The following is a 12,265-nucleotide window of genomic DNA, read 5'->3' on the forward strand; positions in this document are numbered from 1 at the left end:
TACGGACCTCCAGCTCCTTTCACCGCAGGGTTGGGGTCGGCCGAGGCGCGGAGGCTCGGCGGGGACGTCGGGAGGGGCCGCCTCCCCAGGGCCGGGCGGCCGCACCTGTGCGCGCGGCCCCAGCGCTGTCACCGGGCTCGGCGCCGCCTCTCGGGTTGCACCCCCCCCCCAGCGGGGGGCTGGCCTCCCCGCGGTCCGCCGCCGGGTCGCTGGCTGGGCCGACGGCAGCTCGCCCGCGCCCCCGCGACCCGGCGGAGGACCCCCAGGTTCCCAGGGGCCCCACCTGTCCCGGCCGGTCGGTGCGCACGCCCCAGGTGCTCGGCGGGGAGGAGCCGCCCCCGTGGGCCCCGCCCCGCGCGGCCGCAGCTCGGACCCAGGCGGGGAGCCGGAGCGGGAGCGGGAGCCGGAGCCGGAGCGGGAGCCGGAGCGGGAGCCGGAGCCGGAGCCGGAGCCGGGCGGGGGCGCCCACAGGCCGGGCGGCGCAGGTGAGCGGGGTCCGCGGGCCCAACACCTGGGAACATCTGCACCGGGCGGGGCTCCTGCGTGGCCAGGGCGCCGCCGAGCACGGCTGGCGTGGTGCTGGCGGGGCGGGGGCGCTGCGGAGAGCGCGGGGCGGCGGGGGAGGGGGTCCGGGGCTGCGAGGGGTCCGGGCGGGGCTGTGTGTGTGTCCGGGTAGGGGGATGTCCGGGCGGCGGGACTGCAGGGGGGGCTCTGGGCTGGGGCTGTGTGTCCGGGCGGCGGGAGCGGAGGGCAACTCCCTGTGCGCCCGCGGCTCTGCACCGGGGTTGGCGCCGGGTCCTCCCGGTCCCGCCCCATCCAGGCCCCGCCCATACCGGCCCCGCCCATACCGGCCCCGCCCCTCCGGGCCCCGCCCCTCCGGGCCCCGCCCCCGGGCCCCGCCCCTCCGGGCCCCGCCCCTCCGGGCCCCGCCCCCTCCGGGCCCCGCCCCCTCCGGGCCCCGCCCCCGCGCGCTGCTGCGGAGGAGGAGACCGGCGCTGGCGGCGGGGTCCCGGGCTGGGGGCGGGGTCGCTCGGAGGCTGGAGGGCGGCGGCCTGTGCCCCGGGGCTTGGGGCTTGGGGCGCCTGCACCCGCCAGCAGCCAGCGGCCCGAGGGGGAGCGGGGAAAGCCCTCGAGCGCCGCCCAAATTCTAGTTCCCAGCCACTTGGCCTTGCGCAGCGTGACCTCGCGGATGCTCAGTTTCCCCGAAAGCAAAATGGGCATTTTTTTAAAAAAAAGATTTTATTTACTTATTCATGAGACACAGAGAGAGGCTGAGACCCAGGCAGAGGGAGAAGCAGGCTCCATGCAGGGAGCCCGACGCGGGACTCGATTCCGTGACCCGGGGTCACTCCCTGGGCTGAAGGTGGAGCTAAACCCCTGAGACCCCTCGGGCTGCCCCAAAATGGGCATTTTGAGCGTTAAAATGGCTTTAAGTTACCTGATGTCCCTAAAGCACACGGCCCAGAGCTGCGGAAGGTCCTGTGCACTTTCCCTGCGTGGTCACGCAGCCCTGGTCTCCTCCCAGGGTCTCCGCGCCTCCCAACAGGAGGGGGATCCTCAGAGGCTCAGATGACCCTCCTTGGGGGGAAGCCCGGGGGTGGGGGTGAGGAGTGTGCATGGGGGTTCAGGGCTGGCACTCGTGTTTTTTTTTTTTTTTTTTTAAGATTTTATTTATTTCCTCACGAGAGACACAGAGAGAGAGAGAGGCAGAGACAGGCAGAGGAAGCAGCAGGCCCCACGCAAGGAGCTGGACAGGGGACCCGATCCCGTGACCCTGGGTCACGCCCTGGGCCAAGGCACGTGCTCAACCCCGGAGCCCCCGGGCATCCCTGGCATTTGTTTTTAAATCACTGACTGGTTCACTGCTAGGCTGCGTGCAGGCTGCTTTAGCTCCTGCTGCCATCCTAGGGACAGACGATGGACAGGTGCCAGGACATAGGCCCCACACCCAGGGGTGTCACCGGCCGGCTGGCATCATTCTCCACTGTGTTTGTCAGAGTTCTTTTGAGTTGGGTGTTGGTCCCTTGAGAATCACCTGAATGCAGTATTAGAAATGCGGTCGCCGAAATGAAAAAGGCTGACGGTTTTGGCCTCAGGAATAGCTGCATCCAGGGGCTCATAGGATGAGGTCGGGAGGCTCATTCTCGCTCATACGTATTTTGGGGCTTTTCACCTGCTGTGTTGACTGATTTTTAGTGTGGAGGGTAAATAGTACCGGGACCCTCGAGGTTGTCTGCTCCTTCAGAGAGGGCAGGGGTGGGGGCTCGCTCCTCTTCCAGCTGTATCGTCCTCATAGCGTATCTTACTGATGTACTAGACCAAAGCGGGGCCAAGCCACCTCAGGATACAGGGAGTGGGTGTCCTGAGGAGGAGTGACTACCCAGGAGCCACCAGGGCCCAGGCGATTGGTTCAGCTCAAGTTCAGGTGATGGAGACTGGGGAGGGCCACTTCCCCCTGAAAAGTGTGTTCTCAGCAGATAAAAATAGGACCCGTCCCCTGCACCCTCTCTGCCCTTGCTCACTGCCACCTAAACCAAGTCCACAGGACGGTGTAGACAACCTGGGCGCCCGTTCAAGGCTGTCAGTCATCCGGTCTTTATACTATTTCCCATGTAGTATAAGGATCTTAACAGCTGTATGTTTCCAATCTTTCTATCTTTCATGTTTATTGTTACTATCATCTCCCTTTTACGTATATTGTAAATAAAACATTGCTGTTATTTTTTAGACCAGGGGTTAGCAAATTTTTTGTCTAAAAGCCCAGAAAGTAAATATTTTTGGCTTTGAGGCAATATTTGGTCTCTGTTGGATAATTTCTTTCTTTCTTTTTTTTTTTTTTTTATAAACAACACTTAAAGAATATAAAAATTATTCTTAGCTTATAGGTCATACTAAAGGAGACTATGGGCTGGATTTGGTTTGTAAATCATACTTTGCTGACTCCTGCTTTAAACATTCAGTTATATTTTATAGCAATTAAAAATAAGAAAAAAAGATGAATTGCTTTTGACTTTCATTTATTCCATTTCCAGCACTTTTCATGTCTTTGTGTAGATCCAGCTTTCTGACATTGTATTACTTCTGCCTGAAAAGCTTCATTTAGCATTTCTCATAGTGTAGGTGTCCTGGCCATGAATTCTCTTAGTTTTTGTTTGTCTATGCCAGTTCTTTTTCTCCTTTATTTTTGAAAGATATTTTTACTGGGTATGGAATTTTGAGTGACAGTTTATTTTTTCTTTAAGCACCTTAAAGATATTGCTTCATTGGCTTCTAACATTGCATGCTACTGACAAGATGACTTCTATAATCCTTATCTCTGTTCTTTTATACTTAATGTTTTATTTTTATACCACTGCATTCAATATTCTTTTTGTCTTTGGTTTAAGCTGTCTTAACGTGCACATGTATGCACATTCTTGGTACTCATCCTGCTTGATGTTCTTGAGCTTCTTGGACCTGTGATTTGGTGCCTGTCATTAATTTTAGAAAATTCTCAACGGTTATTTCATAAAATATTTCTTTTGCTCTGTTCTCTTTTCTCCTTCTAAAACTTGATTACACCTAGATTGGAAATTTTAATTTGTTCCACAGCTGTTGAACACTCTTAATTTTTGTTTCATTCTTCCTTTTGTTTCTTCTTGTTTTAGTGTGGATAGTCCTGTTGACCTGTTCTCAAGATCACTGACTCTTTCCTCAACTGTGTCAAATCTGCTAATCTAGGAATGTTGAAAGCCGTCTGCATTTCTGTTACTCTGTTCAGCTTTTCACGTTTTTCCATTTTATTCTCTCTTTTTCCATTTTATTCTCCCTTAAAGTTCCTATCTTTCTGTTAAAATTCAACAGTTAATCTTTCATGTTGCCCACTCTTTCTATTAGGGTATTTTACAATTAAAGTTATTTAAAATTTAGTGTCTGATACCTTCAACATCTGTGTTATATCTGAGTTTGGTTTAATTCATTGCCACCATGTGGCAGGGATGTCTTTTTCTTGACTTTTCTTAAAAAAAAAAATTATTTATTTTTTCATGAGAGACACAGAGAGAGAGGCAGAAGCATAAGCAGAGGGAGAAGCAGGCTTCCTGCGGGGAGCCCGATGTGGGAGTTGATCCCAGGACCCCAGGATCATGACCTGAGCTAAAGGCAGATGCTGAACCACTGAGCCACCCAGGTGCCCCTTTTCTTGCTTCTTGTATGCTCTCTATGTTTTGTTGGGAACTGGGCACCCTGTGTAGGACATGGGAGTCTAAAATAAATAGTTCTTATGTCTGGAAATGGGAGTGCCTTTCTATTTCTGCTAGACCATGAGTGTGGGGGCTTGATCACTCTAATCAGGATTTGAACTGAATTAGAAGTTTGTTGTTGGTATGGTTCTTCTCCGTGCACCACCCACTTCTAGTTCCTCTTGTGATACTTTGAGTTTAGAGTTGGGGCTGGTGTGCTAGAGAATTTTGTCTAATGTCTATCTCAGTGTCAGTCTTAGGTCTTCCTTTAGCCTCACAGTGGTCTGGCTCCATGCTCTTCCACCTTTCCAGCAGTATTCTGTTGTTATTTGCTACTTGATGCCTGTTAGCCAGTGTCCAGGTGCATCTGCCTCAGGTAAATACGTGCTTGTCTCCCCTCTTCCTATAGGTGTCTGGTTCTCCTTAGATTTAGGGCTAGTTTGTTTCCCTGTGACCTCAACTTTCAGTGGATTCAAGAAAGTTCTGGACTTGCCATTTATCTTGTTTTTTATTTGTTGTGAGCATGGGAGTGAGGCTCTTCATGTAAATCCTGAGGCTGTTTCCCTTCCCTCTGTGCTTTATAAAATGCCATTTATACATTTTGTACCTTTAAATCAGTGGTTTTCAACTCTGGCCTAAAGAACATTAAACAAAATACAAATTTGGGGCCCCAGTGTTTTAATTGATATATTTGGGGATCCAAGCATGGGTATCTTTTAAATGCTCCACAGGTAATTCTGATGTCTATCTAGGCTGAGAACCCTGGTCTAAGTCTCCCTACCAGTTTTCCCCATCACAGAGATGCTGTTCCAGCATAAACCATCAAATAAAATTTGAGGCTGTATACATTCACCCTTGTGACTCCATGGGGTTATTTTCTCCAAATTGTGCCTTCAGGAATACTTGATTGCCTTTGATCTAGACTGATAGTGTCATAGAATGGGGAGAAAACAGAGTTCATCTCATTTAACTTTCTACTAAAATGAATATCCTCCATGTCAATCTATGGCTTTGGCACTGCTTGAAGTCTCTCAGGGGCTGCAAACTCTCTGCCGTTCAAAATGATAAACCTCAGCATGAGATAGTTTTATTTGTTAGAGATGTTTTCCTTCTATTGAATTGAAATGACTCCTTCTATAATATCTCAAATAATTTGATTTTCAGCCTCACAGACTGTTTTGACAAGTATCTGTGTGCATGACGCAGGACGTGTTCACACGTGCATACACGCGTGCACGTATACACGCTCATACTCACGACAGACATTTTATGAAACAAAATTTACTGTAAGTCTTGTACCTCTGAATTGATTTTACGACCCACCAACGGGTTGTTTTTTTGCAGTGTGGAAGATGTTTTTCCAGCCTGTCTTTCACTAGACAAGCTCCCATTGCAAAGGTTTCAGGACAGCTGTCCTGGTACCTCAGCTTGGCCTGGTGTCACGCTGCTTCCTTTGGCCATGTTTCAGCTTCCCCACGGCTCTGGCCAGTGTCACACACTAGTTGGGCTGCACTGTGTGGCATGTTCTGCAAATCAGTGGCTGCGTGCAGAGATTGGGGCTCTTCAGGTGGGCAGATCTGTGCAGAGCAGAGGAAGGGAGCCTTGTCTTTTGGTAGACACTGTATCCAGCTGTGTGGCCCAACCTCAGTGGGATGGGAATTGCAGCCATCTCTTGAGGAACACTGTTGAGGGCTTTGTGATTGTTATGTGTCCTCCCACTTTTGCCCTATTGATAATGCATTATCCTAATTAGCTATGTGTGTATGTTTATTTTCTGAAAGATGGTGAATGCCGTAGACGTCAAGAAGAAATTAAAAAAAATTTTTTTTTAAGATTTTATTTATTCATGAGAGACACAGAGAGCAAGAAAGGCAGAGACTCAGGAAGAGGGAGAAGCAGGCTCCCTGCAGGGAGCCTGACGTGGGACTAGATCCTGGGACCCCGGGGTCACACCCTGGGCTGGAGGCAGGCGCTAAACTGCTGAGCCACCCAGAGATCCCCAAGAAGAATATTTCCTTCTTTCTGTCCCTGGTGGTCAGCACAACAAAATTAATTTGTTGCAATAGCTCTAGAAAGCTGTATTCCCAGTCAAGAAACGCTGGACTTTTAGCACTATTGCTCTGCTGACAGTCGTGCTATCAACTTATCTGCTTAGGAGCACAGGGCTTGACAGCCATGTGTTTGCTTTGGGAAGTAGATAAGCTGGGCGGGTTAGATGAACTTGTCCCCTTAGACAAGTGCCCATGCGTAAGACGCACACGGTGTCAGGCGCCAGCGAGATGCCTCGTGTTTTACAGCCTGCAGCCTGACCAGGGACACGTGACCCGCAAAGTGGGTGTCCGTGGGTATGCGGTGGGTAGGTGCTCCTGGAGGCCGCAGGGGAAAGGAAGGCCACACGGGGGGCAGGAAAGACTTGATTTGGGCCTTGGAGATAAGCATCAGACACATGGAGCAGAAGGTGTTGGGGGGGCATTTGGAGGGAGGAGTGTGCTATTTTAGTAGCCTCCCACGCCCTGCAAAATCTCTGCTGCCTCTGGGAGTGACTTGGATCCATGGGGCTTGGGAGAACTGTAGGTGGGATGTAGAGGAGGATCTAACTTACATGATTTCTATAGCGAGGTTGGCCATGCACAGGGGGTAATAGGCGCAGCCCCCAGCCCCATCCCATGCCTCCGCCTCCGGGGCTCTGCCTCTGACCAGGAGGTCGTGTATGTTCTGGAAGCTCCCTCTCCTCCTAGCGAGGCTCAGCTTTCTGGAGGCAAGTTCAGGGCTGGCAGCGTTAGCTTTAGCAACACTGGGGTCTTGCTCTAAAACCCGATGGAAGTCTCCAAGCAGCGATCCATAGCCACTGACCCAACTTTTCCTACTGTCTCTTCTCTGAGGTCTCGTGAGCAGACCTATTATTAAGAAATGTACTTTCTTGGGAGGCACCCGGGGGGCTCAGCGGTGGAGCCCCTGCCTTGGGCTCAGGGCGTGACCCCGGGGTCCTGGGATTGAGTCCTGCACCAGGCTCCCCGCAGGGACCCTGCTGCTCCCTCTGCCTGGGTCTCGGCCTCTCTCTGTGTCTCTCATGAATAAATAAATAAAATCTTTAAAAAAGAAACGTGCATTCTCAAAGCGTGCTGCATCTACCACTCTCCGAGACCGACTCCATCCTGAGGCCCTTCTGAGTGTCCTTCTTCATACAGTGAAGAAACAGTGACACCATCAAATACTGCATAAAGGTCAGAGGCTGCCTCACTGGTGTCACACTGGGGACATTCGGGGAACGTGTTCTGTGGTGAAGAACAGGGATGGAAGAACGTTATGGAGAAGACACGGGGGGAGGGGGGTGTTCCGTGTCCTGTGGGGGGGGCAGCTCCTCTGATCGCAGCCGGAGGACAGCAGTGAGGCCTGGGGCCCCACCGCCTGGCCTGCACGGGAGGGATCCAGATTGCGGAGAGGCGGGCTCCCGTCTTGCAGTTCCCGGGGGCAGAGGCGATCTAAAACAGGTCCATCTAGATGACTCCGTATAGTTCCCTTTTTGCCTCGGCAGCCAGGAAGCTCAGAGCTAAGTGTAAACACACTCAACCACGTGAGGACTTTATTTCAAGTCCTAAGTAAAAAGATTTCCCATCTGAAATTAGATGATTTCACCTTTTTCAAAAGAGTATCTTTTTGGTTTTTTTTTACTACCAGGGTGATACATGTTCATTGTAGAAAATGTGGAAAAGGACAGATTGTCCCCCCCATCAGCTGTTTTCCCACCACACAGAGAGTCACTGTTGAACCATTCTCGTTTCTTCTGAGCATGTTTGTCTATATATGTGCGTATCTATATATGTTTACAAAAATGAAATGATCCCTTTCAACTGTATTAAAACTCTTTTTTTAAAGCTTGACCTTTAAAATCATTTTCCATGCCATCATATATTCCTGTACAACATTATTTTTATTTTTTATGCATTTTTAATTTTTTAAAAAATTTATTCATGAGAGACAGAGAGAGAGAGAGACAGGCAGAGACATAGGCAGAGGGAGAAGCAGGATCCACGCAGGGAGCACGATGCAGGACTCGATCCTGGGACCCCTGGGTCATGCTCTGAGCTGAAGGCAGACGCTCAACCGCTGAGCCCCCCAGCCGTCCCCACAACATTATTTTTAATGGCCAGCGTATTTCCTCATGAGGCTGTACCTTGCACGTTTAGCTTGAACTCAGCTTTTTAGTATTATAGACAACTCTTGTCATGTGCATTCTTGTAGCTAAATCTCTGTGCAGGTCTGCAATGATTTCCTTAGAATAGAAATTCTAGAAGTGACACAATTAAATACCTAAAATAATGAAATAATGTTTTTAAGGCTCTAGCTTTATATTCCCGTCTTGCCTCCAGAAAACAGTTCATGTTTTCATAATCTTTCATAATGTTTCATAATGTTTCATAATCATGTTTTCATAATCATAGATTAGTTCATAATCTATTTTATCACCTAAACTCTTGAGTGCCTCTTCCCCCAGCCACCTCCAGGACCAGGATCATGATTTGTTAAAATCTGTATTAGGCAGCAGCATGACTGGCTTTGGGCCAGGTGTGGAGGATTTATGAGGACCCCATGAAGCAACTATGGATCTGGACAAAATGAACAGAGACAGCCTTTTTAAAGAAAAAAAAAAGATTTTATTCATTTGAGAGAGCGAGTGAGCGTGAGTCGGGGGAGGGGCAGGAGCAGAGGGCGTAGCAGGTGCCCGCCCAGCAGGGAGCCGGTGCCACAGGACTTGATCCCGGGCCCCCGGGGTCATGACCTGAGCTGGAGCAGACGCTTGACCAACTGAGCCACCAGGCGCCCCGGAAACAGCCTCCTTGTCGCTCTGGTAATCTGTCAAAAGCATGAAACAATGTGAAAAGCGTTTGCTCTTGACAACGTGCTGACCTTCAGGCCGAGCAGCAGGCCGAGTGGCGTTCCTGCCTGGGGCACCTTGCCACGGCCGCAGCCCCAGCTCAGCCAGGGAGGCCAGGGTCGGGGCTCGCTCAGCTGGCAGGGGGCCCGCTCTTCCCCCGCAGGGCATTTCCAATATTCTCATTTTATATGCTACGTTGCAGCTCATCCTTATAACTTAAGTGGTGATGTTAATAATTATTCACAGAGGATATGTTCTTAGAATTTGGGATCAAATTTGATACCTGTTTTCAAAACTGTCTTTCAGGACGTTTTACCAGTGAGCATCTTCACTAGCAGTGTATGCAGGGATCTCACCATTAAAATATTTGAATTGAGAGAAACACACATTCCATAAAATTGTATATTTTAAATTTTTAAATTGAGAGAAACACACATTCCATAAAATTGTGTATTTTAAATTTTTAAATTGAGAGAAACACACATTCCATAAAATTGTATATTTTAAATTTTTAAATTGAGAGAAACACACATTCCATAAAATTGTGTATTTTAAATTTTTAAATTGAGAGAAACACCCATTTCATAAAATTATATACTTTTAAGGTATGCAATTCAGCGGTTTTAGTATGTTCACTAAGTTGTGAATTATCGTCATTATCTAATTCCGAAATGTTTTCACAATTTCGCGAAGAAGTCTTATACTCATTAGTAATCATTCCCCATTGCCTCCTTCTCTCAACCCCCGGTAGCCATTAATTTACTTTCTATTTCTATGGATTTGCCTGTTCTGGACATTTCCTATGCATGGAATCATTCAGTATGTGACTTTTTGTGTTTAGCTTCTTTTATTTCACATAATGTTTTCAAGATTTTAAGGTTAATAATGTTTTCAAGGTTATAGCATAAATCAGTCCTTCATCCTTTTTTATGGCTGAAAAATATTCTATAGTACGGATATAACACTTTCTGTTTATTCATCTTGATGGAGATTTGGGAAGCTTCCAATTTTGGGACTATTATAAGTAATGTTTCTATGTACATTCATGTACCAGTTTTTGTGTGGACACGTGTCTTCCGGATGTCTTAGGTTTATACACCTAGGCGTGGAATTGCTGGATCATATGCTTATCCTGTTTAACTTTTTGAGGAACTACCAAACTGTTTCCAAAGCTGCTGTACCATTTTACATTCTTACCAGCAATGTGGTGAGGATCCCAGTTTCTCCCCGTCCTCACCAAAACTTTTATTGTCTGTCCTCATGCTTATGGCCATCTTAGTGGGTATGAAATGGTATCTCTTTGTGGTTCCAGTTTGCATTTTCCTAATAACCTATGATGTTGAGACTCTTTCATATGCTTATTGGCCATTTGTAGATCTTTGGAGAAATGTCTTCTCAGACCCTTTGCCAGTTTTTAATCAGGATGTTTGTCTTTTTATTGTAGAATTCTACATTGTAGAATTCAATTGTAGAATTGTCTTTTTATTGTAGAATATATAACTAATATTCTGGGTACTAGACTCTTATCAGATATATGATTTGCAGATATAATCTCTCGTTCCATAGGTTGTCTTTTCATTCCCTTGATAGTATCCTTTGGAATACAGAAGTTTGAATCTTGATAACATTCTATTGGCTTTTTTCTTTTTTTCACTTGTGCTTTTGGTGTCATATCTAAGAAACCATTGTCTCATCCAAAATTACAAGGTTTACACCTATATTTTCTTCTAAGAGTTCTATAGTTTTAGCTCTTCCATTTAGATATTTGGTCTGTTTTGAGTTAATTTTTATATATGGTGTGAGTTAGGGATCCAAATGTATTCTTTTGCGTGTAATTATCCCGTTGTCCCAGCACCATGTACCAAAAAAGAGTATTCTTTCCCCCATTGATTGTCATAGCCTGTCAAAAATCAGTTTGACCATAAATATATAATTTACTTCTGTGCTCTCAATTCTGTTCTGTTGATCTGTAGCCCTATCCTTATGCCCGTATCACACAGTCTTGATTATTGTCGCTTTGTAGCAGTGTTGTTAGTGGGAAATGTAAGTTTTCCAACTTTGTTCTTGTTCAGGATTGTTTTGCCTATCCTGGGTCTCTTATATTTTCATAAGAATTTTAAGATTAGTTTGTTAATTTCTGCAAAAAGCCACTGGGATTTGATAGGGATCACATTAAATCTACAGATCAGTTTGAGGATTATTGCCATTTTAACAATGTTAAGTTTTTTGGTAATGAACACAGGTTATTTTCCAGTTGTTTAGGTCTTCTCTAATTTCTTTTAGTGATGTTTGGTAACTTTCAGTGTTTAAGTCTTGTACTTCCTTTGTTAAATTCATTACTGAGCATTTGCATTTAATTTTTTCTGGTGCAGTGTAAATGAAATTGTCTTAACTTCATTTTTAAACTATTTGTTGGTAGTGCATAAAAATGCAGTTGTCTTATGTTTTGATCACGTATCTTGAAACCTTGCTGAACTTGGTGACTAGATCTATAGTGTTTTAGGGAATTAACTAGGATTTTCTATAGAGAAGATAATGTCATCTGCAAAGAGAGATAGTTTTACTTCTTTCCAATATGGATGCTTTTATTTCTTTTTCTTGCCTACTTGCCGTGGCTAGAAGCAACAATACGATGTTGAATAGAAGTCATGAGAGCAGACATCCTGGTCTTGTTCCTATGTCAGTTCCCATTTAACAAAGTGGCCAATATTGTTTATGCTAGTTTTTTTTTTAAAGATTTTATTATTTTATTTATTCATGAGAGACTCACTGAGAGAGGCAGAGACAACACAGGCAGAGGGAGAAGCAGGCTCCATGCAGGGAGCCCCACGTGGGACTCGATCCCAGGACCCTGAGGTCACACCCTGAGCCGAAGGCAGATGCTCAACCACTAGGCCCCCCAGGCATCCCTGTGCTAGTTTTTGATGCCTGTTTTTATACTATAAGAATCTGAATGAAGGAGCAGGAGTTGCTGATTGTTTTCTCCTAGGGAAGAAACAAACAAAAATTCCTTTTTTTCTGTGCATTTGGAGGCTTGGCCTGGTAGTTAATAGGGAAAAAAAAAATGTATTTTAATTGAAGAATCTATTTATGTAACATCTAGGTGCCAAGGAGTTTGATTAATGCTTCCTAGGATATAAAAAAAAAAAAAATGCTTCCTAGGATATAA

At 46.8% G+C, this 12,265-nt stretch overlaps 1 protein-coding gene across 3 annotated transcripts in view; it reads left to right on the forward strand.

Moving 5' to 3' along the window:
• Positions 1–413: 413 nt before the first annotated feature.
• Positions 414–12,265, forward strand: part of LYPD6B (LY6/PLAUR domain containing 6B) — a 167,698-nt gene continuing 155,846 nt past the window's right edge. For all 3 annotated transcript variants that reach the window (XM_041739273.1, XM_041739272.1, XM_041739271.1), the window contains exon 1: positions 414–485. The gene's annotated coding sequence lies outside the window, so the exon portion shown is untranslated. The remainder of the gene's footprint in view (positions 486–12,265) is intronic.

Source organism: Vulpes lagopus, chromosome 24, assembly GCF_018345385.1.
Source record: "Vulpes lagopus strain Blue_001 chromosome 24, ASM1834538v1, whole genome shotgun sequence".
NCBI lineage: Eukaryota > Metazoa > Chordata > Mammalia > Carnivora > Canidae > Vulpes > Vulpes lagopus.